At 44.2% G+C, this 13631-nt stretch overlaps 1 long non-coding RNA gene across 2 annotated transcripts in view; it reads left to right on the top strand.

The window, feature by feature from the left end:
• The window catches only part of LOC111530310, a 115914-nt gene extending 103457 nt beyond the window's left edge, over positions 1–12457 (top strand). The window contains exons 4-5 of one of the 2 annotated variants that reach the window (XR_002727765.1): positions 10222–10297; positions 12409–12457. This is a non-coding gene — a long non-coding RNA (uncharacterized LOC111530310). The remainder of the gene's footprint in view (positions 1–10221; positions 10298–12408) is intronic. The other variant, XR_002727769.1, reaches the window with a different exon arrangement.
• The last annotated feature ends 1174 nt before the right edge of the window (positions 12458–13631 follow it).

Genomic DNA, 13631 nt, shown 5'->3' with positions numbered 1-13631 from the left:
ACCGCGAGGCCTTGCCCAGTGGGGAATGGGTTCCATAAGCAAGTGGAGAAATCATGCTGGACACATCAGAACACATTTCTGGCTTCAGCTACCTGAGGAATGAAATATTCTCATATATGTAGTGGTCATATTTTATGCAACGGATGCTGTTTTGAGGGTCTTGCATAACTCAAGACAAATTTTCCCATAGCAATAAATGTAAAGTTGGATGTGTTCCAGGAGAACATAAATCTCTAATTATTGTGTTGCCTTTTTGCTTTAAAGCTGCTTTTTATTTTCTTAGCATTATTTTTAATAATTTGCAGAGCCTTTTCCCACATTAACAGCACATCAGAGAGTGAGGATGGCCTTCACTGTGGTGTTTTACCACATGTAACTTCCTTCGCAAAGATTTTGATTTGGGAGAGATTTTTACCAGCTTTAGCATGAACATTCGCATTCAGGAGTCTTTTAGATGACACCACTCTAATAGATTTTTAAAAGATAATAAATTATATCAGTAAAGATTATAATTTTAGCAAAATAGTCACACAGATACTAATGAATTCTTTGGTATATGTAAACAGTAACAAGATTCACAGATGACAGAGCCTGGAAAAGGATGGCTGGCATTTCTGTGGCCTAACACATGGGAAACGTATATACTGTTTCCAAGACCTTTTCCAGTCTTGGAATTCTGCAGTTCTTGATGGATTTTTTTTTTTTTTTTTTAATTTTGGAGGATTGTCATTGATTCCAATTCTGTGTATAATATGAGACTTAGCAATACTATTCTATATGGCATGGCTTCAGAACTGCACAATTAACATTTTTATTCAATGTGATCATGCTGTGATAAGAGGGTCCCATGTGCCCTACCAGTTGGTCTCCACTGACAACAAGGCAATGAAAACTAATAAACTGCCTCTTCTGCCCCCACTGCAAAACACCCAGGCGGGACATTCTAAGTGTGTGGATTCCCTGAATAGCTCTAGGGCAGGGGCTCTCAAAATGTGGTCCCTCATCAGCAACATTAGCCCCCACTGCCGGTCTGGTTGCAATGGAGATTCTGATTTAGTACTGCCGAGGTGGAGCCTGAGAGATTCTGCCTTCCTCATAAGCCCTCAGGGGATGCAGATGCTGCTGGTTCAGGGACCACACTTTGAGTAGCAAGGCTGTGGAGTGCTCTGGGGGCCCTTCCCTGCCTCCCATAGCTCTTCACTTACTTGCAAGTTCCTAAATCTACCTTTATTGTACAATTAAAAAAACAGTTTAATGCAGCTGAAGTAACAGTATCAGTGATGAATCCTTCCTCAGGACAAAATAACCAATGACTTGCAAAGCACTCTGTCTTTTTGGTGGTGGAGGGAAGATGAGGGTCCTGACTTCTACCTGGACGAGAAGCTAGATAAAGGAGTCTAGGTAAGCCGGAATCGCTTTTGAAGACTTGACTGATCATTCTGTGCAGGGCCGGCCGAACACGTACTAGGGACCACTGCAGCTTAGAATGTCTCAGGTTTCATGCTGCTTTTGTTATTTAATATGTCTGACTTCATATAAAGGAGCTTTGTTTAGGGGTGTGAGCTAATTGAGCATCAAGGTATATGATATAGACATTGCCCTCAAGGAATGTAGTGAAATTTTTAACTGTTTCCAGAACAAGACTTAAGCAAATGAACTCTGTTCAGAAACCACAGCGATTTGTTTTCCGTTTTTAAGTACTTTTTCATTCTAGACAAAGAAGTTGAAAATCATGAAGGAGCATGCTTTCTTCTCCAAAAGCCATGGGTCCATTCCATGTCAGAATATATTTCGCTTCTTGGGGAAATGAGATGACAACTAATTTTCACATAAAGTTAATTTTGTTATTCATACAAACTCCAGCAGGCAATATGCAGTGACGAAGTAGCTGTGTGTGGGGTTACTGAGATTGATTTTTCTTCTTTAAACATTCCTTTAACTGTGGATTTAATAATGTTTATACAGTAAAAACATTCATTTTAGAAGGCCAAATAGTCTCTGAACTGTTTCTATTGTGCATTGTATTGGTAGGGATAGAATAAGCTCATTATTCCCATACAGTCAGGAGAGCGGAAAGTGATTAAACCTTTTGATAAGAAGATAAATGATAGGAAATCCATCTGAAAGCCCACACTGCCCCGAGTCAGAGTTTCCACACGGAGCCAGCACAAAGCCTTCCTTCTGTGCAGGGCGCCCTGGACAGCCTCATCCTTCCAGCTGTTGTCCCACGTTGGCTGTGACACTCTTAGAGATTCACACCTGGGGCTGTAGTATTTTCCCAGGAGGACCTGGGAGACTAGGCCAGGCTCCTTGCTATGCTCCACTTCAATACTCATCACTCTTGGAAGGATTTGTTGAATGTGTGCTTCCCTGGTGCTATGTACTCCCAGGTGTCAAAGACTGTGTCTCATCTGCACAGTCTGTCACACAAGGGTATTTGCTAGATGGATGGATGGATAGATGGATGGATGGAAGAATGGATGCATAGAAGGACAGACAGATGGACAGACAAATGGAAGGAAGGATGGATGGAACCTTATCAAGCTTTAAAGAAGTCTTCATTGAATGTTCGGCCCTAGGCCAGACCTCTAGTTCTAAGGCTGGTAATTGGTAAACTTGGATGTAGTCCTGCCTTCTCATTAGACTAGTAAGCTGCATAAGTCCCTTGCCCCTCCAAGGCATAGGCTTCTCACTGGGGAAGTCAGGGGAAGCCCATCTTTCTCAGGAAGTTTGTGTGAACACAGTGATTTATGTGACGATGCATTGAAAATTATATCCATCCATCCCTATGCTCTCAGACAGCTTGAACCACCTTCAGCGTGTCCGTTTCTGGCCCCAGAACTTTCATTCAGGGCCTTGAAGGCACTCAGGGCACGCGGACCCTCCAGCTCCCAACTCCCTCTCACTTCATCTCAGGCCATGGCAGAGCGAGGTATGAACTCCCAATCCCAAATTTAATCTCCATTAAGCAAGGAGTTGAGTTCAGAAATAACGGAAATCCCGCTCTGTTTGTGTCAGAGCACACCTGCCGGCCATTGCTGTGCTTTCGCTCTTCCGGGAAGGGATTGAGGGATTCGAGTTGGGACTGGCCAACCACCAGGATGAACTGGCGCTTCCCTGAAGCTTCAAAGTTTTGTGGAGCAGGGATACAGATTTTAAAAATCTGGTTGTCATTTCTCTAAGGAAAACCTTTTTCTTTTCTTATGTATAAGAAAATAAACAAAACAAGAGAAAAATCCCCAAACTTCACATTAGAATTTCTTTTGTTGTTTGTTTATATTTAATTCTGTTTTATTTTAAGTTCCGGGATACACGTGCAGGACGTGCAGGTTTGCACATTAGACTTTCTACTTACGCTCTTGATCTCTTGTCTGACAAATTGACAACTTCGTCACTTCCACAAGCCTTATTAAGCTCTCTTTACTTTTGGAATTAATTGTGATAGGTTGACAAAACTCCAGAGAGCATTGAAGAATAGATTTGACTCTATTGCCAGCTTACTCTAAATTTGTCTCACTCATGTGAAAGCAATGGCACTTTGTAATCTGGAATCAGGAATTTATCAAATTAGAGCTTTCTCTAGTGTCAGAGTAAATTAGAGCACAAATGATTTTTTTGAATAATACTAATAAAATGAGGCCGATGGTTCCATTTGCCATCTTGTATATGAAATGATCTTGTTTACATGAGTTTATTTTTAGCAGACTCTTTACCTAAGAGTTCAGGATAAATTCAGTGTTTGGACCTAAATTTACCCTATTTATACTGGCTAGCACATTTTAAAAGAGATACATCAATGAAATTGCTTTGTGCCTATGCAAATCTTTGGTTTAGGAATCAAAAGATGTAAGTCCTAACCCTGGTTTTGCCATTTACTTACTGGCTGTCTGTCCAGAGGAGACATCTGCTGTGTTTGCCTGTCTGTGGCCCTCCTCCCTGTTTCCAAGTAACAATAGCTCTTTCTCACTCCTGGTCCATGTTTTCTTTGGAGCTGATTCCTCTGGCCTTAGGGACATTCAGGGTCATGGTGATTAGTTTAGCACTGGACAATGCAATTTCATCTAGGTTAATGAAATTCAATCTGTGACTTTCACTGGAACTACGGAGAAAAGTAGTTAATTTCACTGAGACTACCCGGTTAGTTAGACTATAAGGCTAGAGCCTCTGGTCACCACTTTTTGTCACCTCATAGAAAGGCAAACGCATTACTAAGAAATGGAGAAATACACATTTTGGACATTCATTGAGCAACTGGCTGCGGCCATACCTTCAACGAGTAGTGCTTTCCAAATGTTAATAAACGATCCCTTTCCTCTCCAGTTTTCTTTTGTTCTCCCTCCTTTTTTCCCCTCCTTCCTTCCTTCTGTCTTTCCTTCCTTTCTTCCTGTTTCCGGCTTAGTTTTGTCATTTGCAATCAAAAGAATAGTGACCTTCGTAAATGCCTTAACCTCTCTGGGCTTGAGTATGTAATTGATAAAATGAAATGAATTTTTTTTTTTTTTTTTTTTTGGTCTAAGAGTATTTATGACTCAAACATACATTCTAGTGAAGCACTTTTGGAAGTATATTTGTTCCGGGACACCAACCAAACATTCAGGGACTGAAAAGAGGCAACACGTCTCCAAATGCCTCTCAGCTCTGCCTCTAGGATCAGTGACTTCATTGTCATCATGGGCCATCTCATGTGTCCAGCTGGGTTTGTGAATTGACAAAATGCTGTCACCAAATCACATCTGTACCAGAGGGTACACTGCTGACACACTGCTGTCCCTGGAGAGGAAGTAACTGGTACATTGAATGACTTGAGCTCGGGAGAGTGCAGGCAGGTAACAATTTTATTCTTTCTCACTGTAGATAATTTTTCCCCACTCATGAGATAAACGATCAAGCAAATCCCATGGTTTTTCCTCTCATTCTTAGATAAGAAAAAGTTCTCAGGTCACTTTAAGTTATAAGAATAGCTTAATTTCAATAATTAAAATATTCAGTCTGCCCTAATCATTAACACTTCAAACTTAATGCAAATGTTAAATCTTCTCTCTCCTCCCACCCTGGGCCTGAGCAGTGGGGGAGGGAGAATGGTTGGCTTCTTCTCCATTCCCCCTCTGCCTTGTCCTTCTCCTCCTCCCTACATCACCAGGCTGCTTCAGGCTCCGGCGGGGCTTTGAGACGGTAGAGAGGAGAGGTAAGGAATTGGAAACTGTCATATTTGACTTCCATAGCCGTCACCCACGTTGTTACCTTCTGGTTGGACAGATTCCCAATGGAGACCTTTCGGTTGGTCTCTGTGGGGGTCGTTCTCTTCTTTGGAAACTTTAACTGCAACGGAAATTACCTTTCCTCCTTCAGCCCTTGCTCATTCAGCACTCCACTGGCCCCGCTGGGTCCCGTCTCCCTTCCAGGAGGTCCATATGAAACTGGTCTAAGATTTTGCCAAGTCAGCTCCCTTCCTAGGATCCCACATCTAATCTTTGAAAAACCGCCATCGAGGAAGTGTAATTGGCCCTCAATCTACTCTCTCCACCCTGCCACCCTGTTTCAGCAAGCTTCCTGCCTGTGGGCTTCTTCAGGTGTGAGTCTGACCCCACCTACTGAAGGGGACACAGGTCAAACTCTCCAAGTGGTTCTTTTAAAGCCTATCTCAGCTGGATTGAAAAGAGGAGTCACCCTTCCTTCTCAACCCTAAGGCATGGAGAGAGCATTTGTCTAGAAGACTCAGAGCACACTCTCAACTCTCTTGGAAGGAAGGCAGCTTCCTTAACCCCAGCCACGTTACAGCCTCCAGGCAGATTATGGCCAGGGGACAAAACTTAATAATGGCTGCCATAGGTGGTCTAGAACTTCACTTTGGATTGGGGCTTTCTTGGCTTCTAATGTTCACTGATACTTCTCAGTCTCTGGAGCCTCAGGCAAAACTGAAACACAGTGAGTCTCATTTTACTATCCCAGTCCATGCCTCATGGTTCATGTCAGAATTTTCTGGCTCTGCTTCTACCTGTAAGTGGAAAGTTCTGGGTGGAGGAATCTCCCATCCCATCCTTGGGATATTCCCCAAATCATCTCTGTCCAGGAACCAAGAGGATCTAGGCCACAGTGGTTCTAGGAATGAGAAGCATTTACCTTCTACAGGACTGTTTCTTCAGATGCGTTTTCCTGTGTTTGGGAGAACTTCAGTCACATCTGATGGGACTTCTAGCTAATCTTACTCTAATATAAATTATTGGTCCTAACACTTTCGTAGGTCAGACTCACAAAAGGAGGCCCAGAGCGGTTAAGTAGCTCTCCCAAGGTCATACAGCAGAACCATGGCAAGAACCCAAACCACAACCACCAGTCTTTTACTCTGGCCTCTACGCCTTGCAAACTCCTTCCTAAGCTCATTATCATCTGTTAAAATCCCATCTCTCATTTTGCACACAGCAGCCGACATGTCTGTGGTTTCATATTAAAAAGAATGCAAACATTTCCAGAATTCATTTCCATTTCCATTTCCAGCTCTGAGGAGGTGTTAACTTCAGAGTACTTCGCTGATCATTTTTTTCTCCAGCAGCAATAATTGTTTTGAAGAACTTGACACACATTTCACCAGGGCTCGGTGCTACTGAGCAGGCCGGGAGCAGTAAGGAACTGAATTCCAAGAGCCAAATTTGCATTGTGCTGCGCCTCTAGAGAAAGCCAAACACCTCAGTCCCATTTACAATAATGATAGGTGTGCGCTAAGCTCTTCCTTCATGCCAGAAATAGATCTCATCCTTTGGGGATCTGTTCCGATCCTTGGCCCTTCTGTGCACCCAACCTCCACAGCATTTGCTCTATAATTTATAAAAGATGTGTGTTGCACCTGGGTGTCTCAGAAAATTTAAAATAATTTAAAAGCATTCAACACCAGCATTAAATTAAAGCTCCCCGAATCCCTTGCCTGACGAATGTAATTAAACTCAGACCTACACAGGTGAGTCTTTGAGTACATCCTAGGGATCAGGCAGCCTGGGCTGGGTTTGAGGTAGGAGCAATTCCAGAGATTGGAGGTAGTGAATGATCATTCTGCAGGCAGCTTGGCATACTAAGGGCAGACCAGGGAGTTTAAAGATAAAGCTAGAGAGAGCACCATTATTCCAAGGTTCTCTTCAGTGTAACAGACATAATCTTCTTCATCTTACTACACCTGTCAAGGAGGCCCGGCTTCTACTGCCAGCAAAGTTCACATTGGCTTGCCCTCTAGCTTCTCAGCAGAGCAGGAACATGAAGGAGTCAGGGTTTCTCCTAGTGCTGGTCAGCTGGCTCAGCCAAGGGAGTCTTTGATGTGCAAAGCACTTGAGGCTGGGATCTGAAAAATCTGCTAAAACATTAACAAAAACAACACTTCCCACCCTACCTTAGACTTTATTTTCTAGAGCAGTTATTTTTAAGCCCAAGTCCCTGGAACCTTGGAGTGCCTTGAAAAGCACCAATTTTGGAATGGGAGGGACAGTGGTTTGAATCTCGGCCCTACCACCCACTAAGTGAGTGACCTCCAGCAAGTCACCGCACCCCCCTGCCTCAGTTTCCCAATCTGTAGGGGGCAAGAGGATAACGATGCCTATCCTGCAACAGCTGTCTTGACAGATAAACAATATCACATATATGACTCTGCCTGGCATGGGGCTGGAGAGTAGTGTGAGTTTTCACAATTTCAGAGTTGTCCTACCTCCATGGCACAAGCTGGGTAAATTTATATGACGCTGAATCACTTGGTACATTTTCTTAGAGTGGCAAATCATTCCAGTCTTCCTCTTATTTTCAAATCTAAAAGTGAAGGTTGCTCCCTAAGCTCCCAAGTAAGTACATCCTTGTGCTCCAAGATAATTGAAGTTTGGATTCTAGAGAAACAAAATCGCTCAATTTAGACAGTAAAGAAAAAGGTGAGCTTAGGGCCTGAGTGATCTGGATAATGGCTTTAACTATGTACTTGGTGGGACTGAAGGCTCCCATTGGGTTAGTTCCTAAAGTTGCACAGTCCAATATGGTAGCCATTAGGCTATTGAGCACTGGAGATGTGGCTGGTCAAAAACCTGTAAGGGATATACATCAGGTTTTGAAGATTTTAAAATATTTTGTTGAACATTTTTGTATTGATCACATGTTGGTATGGTAATATTTTAGATATTGGAAAGCTCAGAACTCAATCCCCAGTGTGGTGCAGCTTACAGTAACTAGATCTGAAAGGTTGTTCCTGGATTCACAGTGACTCAAACGCCTTGGGCAGTAGGGTCAGAAAGTGCCTACAATCCAGCCTGGCACAGCAACTCCTTCTCCTGTCTTCTTGCTCCTCTCACTACCAACATCTCTCCATGTTTCCTGTTTCTATTCCAGAGGGAGAGGTGGAAGATATCAGACTGACCTAGTTAATGTCATTATTTGTAGTTAGAAGAACTTTTCCTATCAGGCCAAAAGTCACCTGGTCATGTGAGTGTCATGTGAGTGCCTCTGAGCCAATCAGCTGTGCTCTTGTGTGGGAAGATCAGCCATAGGATTCAGGTTAACCATCTCTGATCGGAGAACAGCCTGGGCCACTTCCCTCCTCTGTGGCTGTGAGAGGGACTGGCGCCATGATTGCCTAGTCCAATACAATCTGTGCTTTAAAACTATTAGCGAAATTAAACTCAAGAAAATGAGATCAGGTTCACAGTCTAGTGAAAAATGCCCTGGAGTGGAGATGAGATTAGGGAGGGAGTAGTGATTCCTCCATGACCATGTGGCTGAATCTGACCTCCCTCAGCGCGCTTTTCTCTTTGCACCTGATTGTTGTTTGGATTTGGGACAAAGCACAGAGAGCAGCCCAGGTGAGAATGAGTGGAAATCACGCGCCGCAGAGAGTGGCCGTGTTATGGGCTGAATCATCTCCATTCTAAAGTTGATATGTTGGCCGGGCACGGTGGCTCATGCCTGTAATCCCAGCACCTTGGGAGGCCGAGATGGGTGGATTCGCCTGACTCAGGAGTTCGAGACCAGCCTGGCCAACATGGTGAAACTCCATCTCTACTAAAAATACAAAAATTAGCTGGGTGCTGTAGCACATGCCTGTAATCCCAGCTACTTGGAGGCTGAGGCAGATGAATTGCTTGAACCCTGGAAGCGTAAGTTGCAGTGAGCTGAGATCACACCACTGAACTCCAGACTGGGCAACAGAGCAAGACTCTCTCTCAAAAAAAAAAAAAAAAAAAAAGTATGTTGAAGTCCTGACTACCCCACCACTGCCACCCCACTGCCAGTTACCTCAGAATATGACTATATTTGGAGATGGGGTCTTTAAAGAGGTAATTGAGTTAAAATGAGGTCATCAGGGTAGGCCCTAATCTAATATGACTGGTGTCCTTATAAGAAGAGGGGATTAGGACACAGATACACATGGGGGAAGGCTGTATGAAGGCATAGGGAGAAGACCGCCATTACAAGTCAAGGAGGAAACCTTAGAAGAAACCAATCCTGCTGAAACCTTGATCTCAGACTTCTGGCCACCAGAATAGTAAGAAAAAAAAATTCTGCTGTGTAGGTCACTCAGTCTGTGTACTTTGTTATGGCAGCCCTAGCAAATGAATATAGCACCGAAAGACGAACCTGCCTCATGTCAAATTTTTTCTGCCTGCTCAGCTGCCTGGGCTTCAAACTTGTGACTGATGCAGGCAGCCCATGAGATTCTAAGACAGGAAGACAGGTGAGCAGACCGCCCAGGTGTTCAGCCCTCCCTACAAACATAGCTGGAGGCACTGGCTGCAGTGGGGAGTCTTCCCAAGCCCCTTGCTATGGTGGGACGTCAGCCAGTAGCTCCTTTCTGCTCCATTAGCTCCTGGAGGACGGCTCTAGTCTTCACACCTGCTGTTTACTTCATCTTTCCCTTCTGAGTTGGCAGCAGGAATACAAGGACTCCTCTGGCTTCTCAGCAACTGAGATGCAGCCATTTTTGCTTTGAAAGTCAGAAACCTGGGAGATGCAAGAACTATCACCTTTTTGATGGAATAGGCCCAAAAGAGCAGGTGGCAAGGAAGCCACGTGCCAAGAGAAAGCTTAGTTGTCATCTGAGGCCTTGAAACTTTTAAAGTGATTCAGCAAAGCTGTGTACACAAAACTTTATCAATTATGCATCATAAATAAGTCATTTAAATGCACAATGTACTAATTGAATATCATTCTAATTCATAGTAATAGAGAGTAATTATAAACCCCACCCCCATTTCTTTTCAGAATGCAAAGATGAGCAGAATAGACTGCCCTTCAGAGGCCTTGCAATCGGGGGAAAATGCCCAGCAAATATAGAAATGTAAGTCAGTGGAGAGGTGAGGAATGCTTGGATTTTTTAGTCCGTCTCTGTTCCTGCCTTTCTCTGCCTGTCCTGTGATTGCAGAAATCCGGTGCAGCAAAGCTTCATTTCTCCTCTCTGTTGAGTTTTTCAGTTCAAGGAAGGGCCAGTGGGTTTGGCTCCCAACAGTATGTGGACCCTCTCACCAGCATTGGCCGTGGAAGGGCACGCTTGGGCGTGCAATGTGTGTGCCCAGCACTGCCTTCCACAGGGCCTCCACCTTCACTTCTGTAACCCAGGGCCAGCTGGAACCCATAGCCTGGGACAGTGTGGGAACAGTCCTCATGTAAACCACCTGCCAGGTGTCTTGTTATAGTGAAAGAAAGCTGTTCAATAAGAAATAGATGGCAGAGAAATTCGGTTTTTAATGAGAACTGAGATGCTTACAGATATTCATTTATAGTGGTTATCTCTGGGAGGTGAAATTACTGGTAATTTTTCAGTTTTCTTTCCTTCTCTTAGTATCAGCATATATTCATTTTCTAACAATAATAAAATAAACAAAGCGTACAGATGTTTCCTCTCTTGAATCAGATGCCCTGCCCTGTGGCTGCAGTCCCTCATCCAAACTATATGGAGTCCCGGATGGCATCCAAGTCATGTGACCTGCCAAAGCCCATCCCTTGCAGTCTGTTGCCAAATGGGCCTGTGAGTTGGAGAGAGCATCTGTAGGAGGGAAAATTCAAAATGCAGCCTCTGGCAAGGGAGAGGTCTCTGGGTAGAGCAGGCTGGGAAGTGAAGCCGTGGCCGCCTGTTGCAGCCCAACTTTCTGGGCCCTTGTCTGACCCTGTCTCCATCTGTGAGGTCTACTCCTTACGGGTGGTTTCCCCAGCAGTGTTGCAAAATGCGCCTGTCTGTAACGCCTGGAGGGGCTGGACGGAGTGTGGCTGCCTGTGAAACCACAGCCAAGCCTCTGGCCTCCCCTCCCTCTCCACCCCCAACCCTTTCATGGCAGCCGCCCACTCTCCTTCCTCCTCCTGCTGGCTTGTACATTGGAAGGAGGAAGGGAAGGGAACAAGGGAATGAACAGTCAGTATTTGTCAGCTGCGAGCCAAGTGCTCTACATAAAATAAACTGTCTGAATTGTCACAAGAATTCTGGCAGATTGGTGTAGCAATCTACTTCTAAAAATGAGGAAACCAAGAAAGATGTAAGATCTAAGTCAATGTTTATCATATAGCGAAGAAATGAGATAGTGAAGATTTGAATCCAGGTCTTCTGACTTTAATATTCAGGCTCTTGTCTTGACTTCTGGTGCCTCCTTTAGGGTTGCAATTAGTTCTAAGACTCTAAGTCTGTGATTTTTCTGAAATTTAGTTTTATGGTCTGAGAGTCCCTTTTGCCTGGCTTTGAGATAGACATCAATAAAGAGACATAGATATATAGTCTACAGAGAATTATTGTGTAAGAGTAGCTGGAAGGTGCCCAGACCAGAGCTAGAGAATTGGAGATAAAGCAGGTTGTGCAGCTTTAACGGCTCTTTCCCTCCCTAGATGAGGCCACCAAGAGAGTGGAGAGCGTGTTGTCTTTCTCCACCGCCCCCTACTCTGGCCCCTCTGCACTATGGCACCTAGTAATGCTCCTTCCTTTAGTAGAAGTTTAAATGGTGTTGAACTGCACTCAAAGTTGTGAACAGATTAGCCCTTTATTTTATGCCCTACTGTGAGGTCTACCCATGAAGTGTGTATTAAATCACATAAAACTTGCGTCACCACTGTGGCACACTTATAATATAGCTAATTGTTCTTGTAGCATAGTTTGGGAAGTCAGTGTGAACCTAATTGCCTGGTCACCATTCTTACAAAGCCAACTACGACTTTCTGGGTCCAGCCAGTCAGGGGTGAGAGGTGAAAGCAAGAAAAACAAAACTGGATACTCTGAGGAAATCTGGTCCAGAGAAGCAGACCTCATTGAAGACCTCAGAGTGATAACCAGGAGCAGAATTTGCCAAATTTCCTTTCCTTCTTTACCATCTTTATGATTTTTGTTATTATAATAGGTCACTGAGCTATTATTTGTTTACTGTTTTAATTTAGATGGACTCACTTTTTTTCTTTTTTTTCTTGAGACAGGGTCTCACTCTGTCATCCAGGCTGGAGTACAGTGGCATGATCATGACTCACTGCAGCCTCGACTTCCCAGGACCAAGAGATATTCCCACCTCAGCATCCCAAGTAGCTGGGACCACAGGTATGTGCTACCATGCCAAGCTAATTTTTAAATTTTTGTAGAGGCAGAGTCTCCCTATGTTGCCCAGGCTGATCTCAAACTCTTGAGCTCAAGCAGTGCTCCCACCTTGGCCTCCCAAAGTGTTGGGATTACAAGGGGGAGCCACAGCTCCTGGCCTGATAGACTCACTTTTAAAGTATTTTGGTTTCATCTTTAGCAATACTAGTCATGAAATTACTTATTAGTTATATGTTTTTCTAAAACACTCTGACATTGGGACATGACAATTGAAATAAAATATATTTGTGTAGCACTAAAAAATCATCGGAAGTGCCCCACTTTGGTAATCAATGCCAAAGGGGACCAAGAACTCTTTCTTCAACTATAGGGAACCCTCTGTACTCAGGGCTCTGCGAACTGGAATCTCGAAGCTGCTGCCCTGTCACCTTCTCACCACCCTCCCTCTCGGCCATGGGTGAGGACAGCGCGGGCACCTGCACTGCACTAGACCTGGCCAGCTCCCACTCTCTATATAGGAACTGCTTTTCCGGAAAATGAAAGCTAGCTTGATTATAACTTTACCTACAGTAGCTATATTTTCAGAATCCCAAATCGGGTTACATGTTTTGGTCACAGGACAGAATATTTAAAAGTGAGACGGTCCCAGAAAACATGGGGGAGTGAAGTGGTTGTCCTCAAACGGCTTGTGAGTGGAAATTCTTCTCCTGCCTCTTCATGGGCTTTGTTCTTAGGGAAAAACTGGATCCACCTGGAGACACTTTGTGCTGTTTGATGCTTGCTGGGTTTTTATGGGCTGGCTACCAAGTAGCTGGGCATTTTCCGAAACTTGAACTCCCTGTTTCTTGTTACTAGTTGGCCTTGACACCTGAGGCTCTTTCACAAGCATGCACTATTGTGGTCAAAACTAACTGGAGAGAAGGAGAGAGAGAGAGATTGAGGAAGACAGAAAGAGGAGAGAGGGAGAGAGAGAGGAGCTGAGTTGATGCATCAGGCTCAGTAATGGGAGGGATGAGAACAGGGGTGGTCAGGATTTGCCTATCAGTGCCGTTTCTTATCTGGAAGAAGGCTGCGAGGTGGCTGGAAGAGAAAACGAAAGAGTACCTAC

Source organism: Piliocolobus tephrosceles, chromosome 4 (assembly GCF_002776525.5).
Source record: "Piliocolobus tephrosceles isolate RC106 chromosome 4, ASM277652v3, whole genome shotgun sequence".
NCBI classification, from domain to species: Eukaryota; Metazoa; Chordata; class Mammalia; order Primates; family Cercopithecidae; genus Piliocolobus; species Piliocolobus tephrosceles.
The sequence above is the reverse complement of the archived record's forward strand: the minus strand, read 5'-3'. Positions and strand labels throughout refer to the sequence as shown.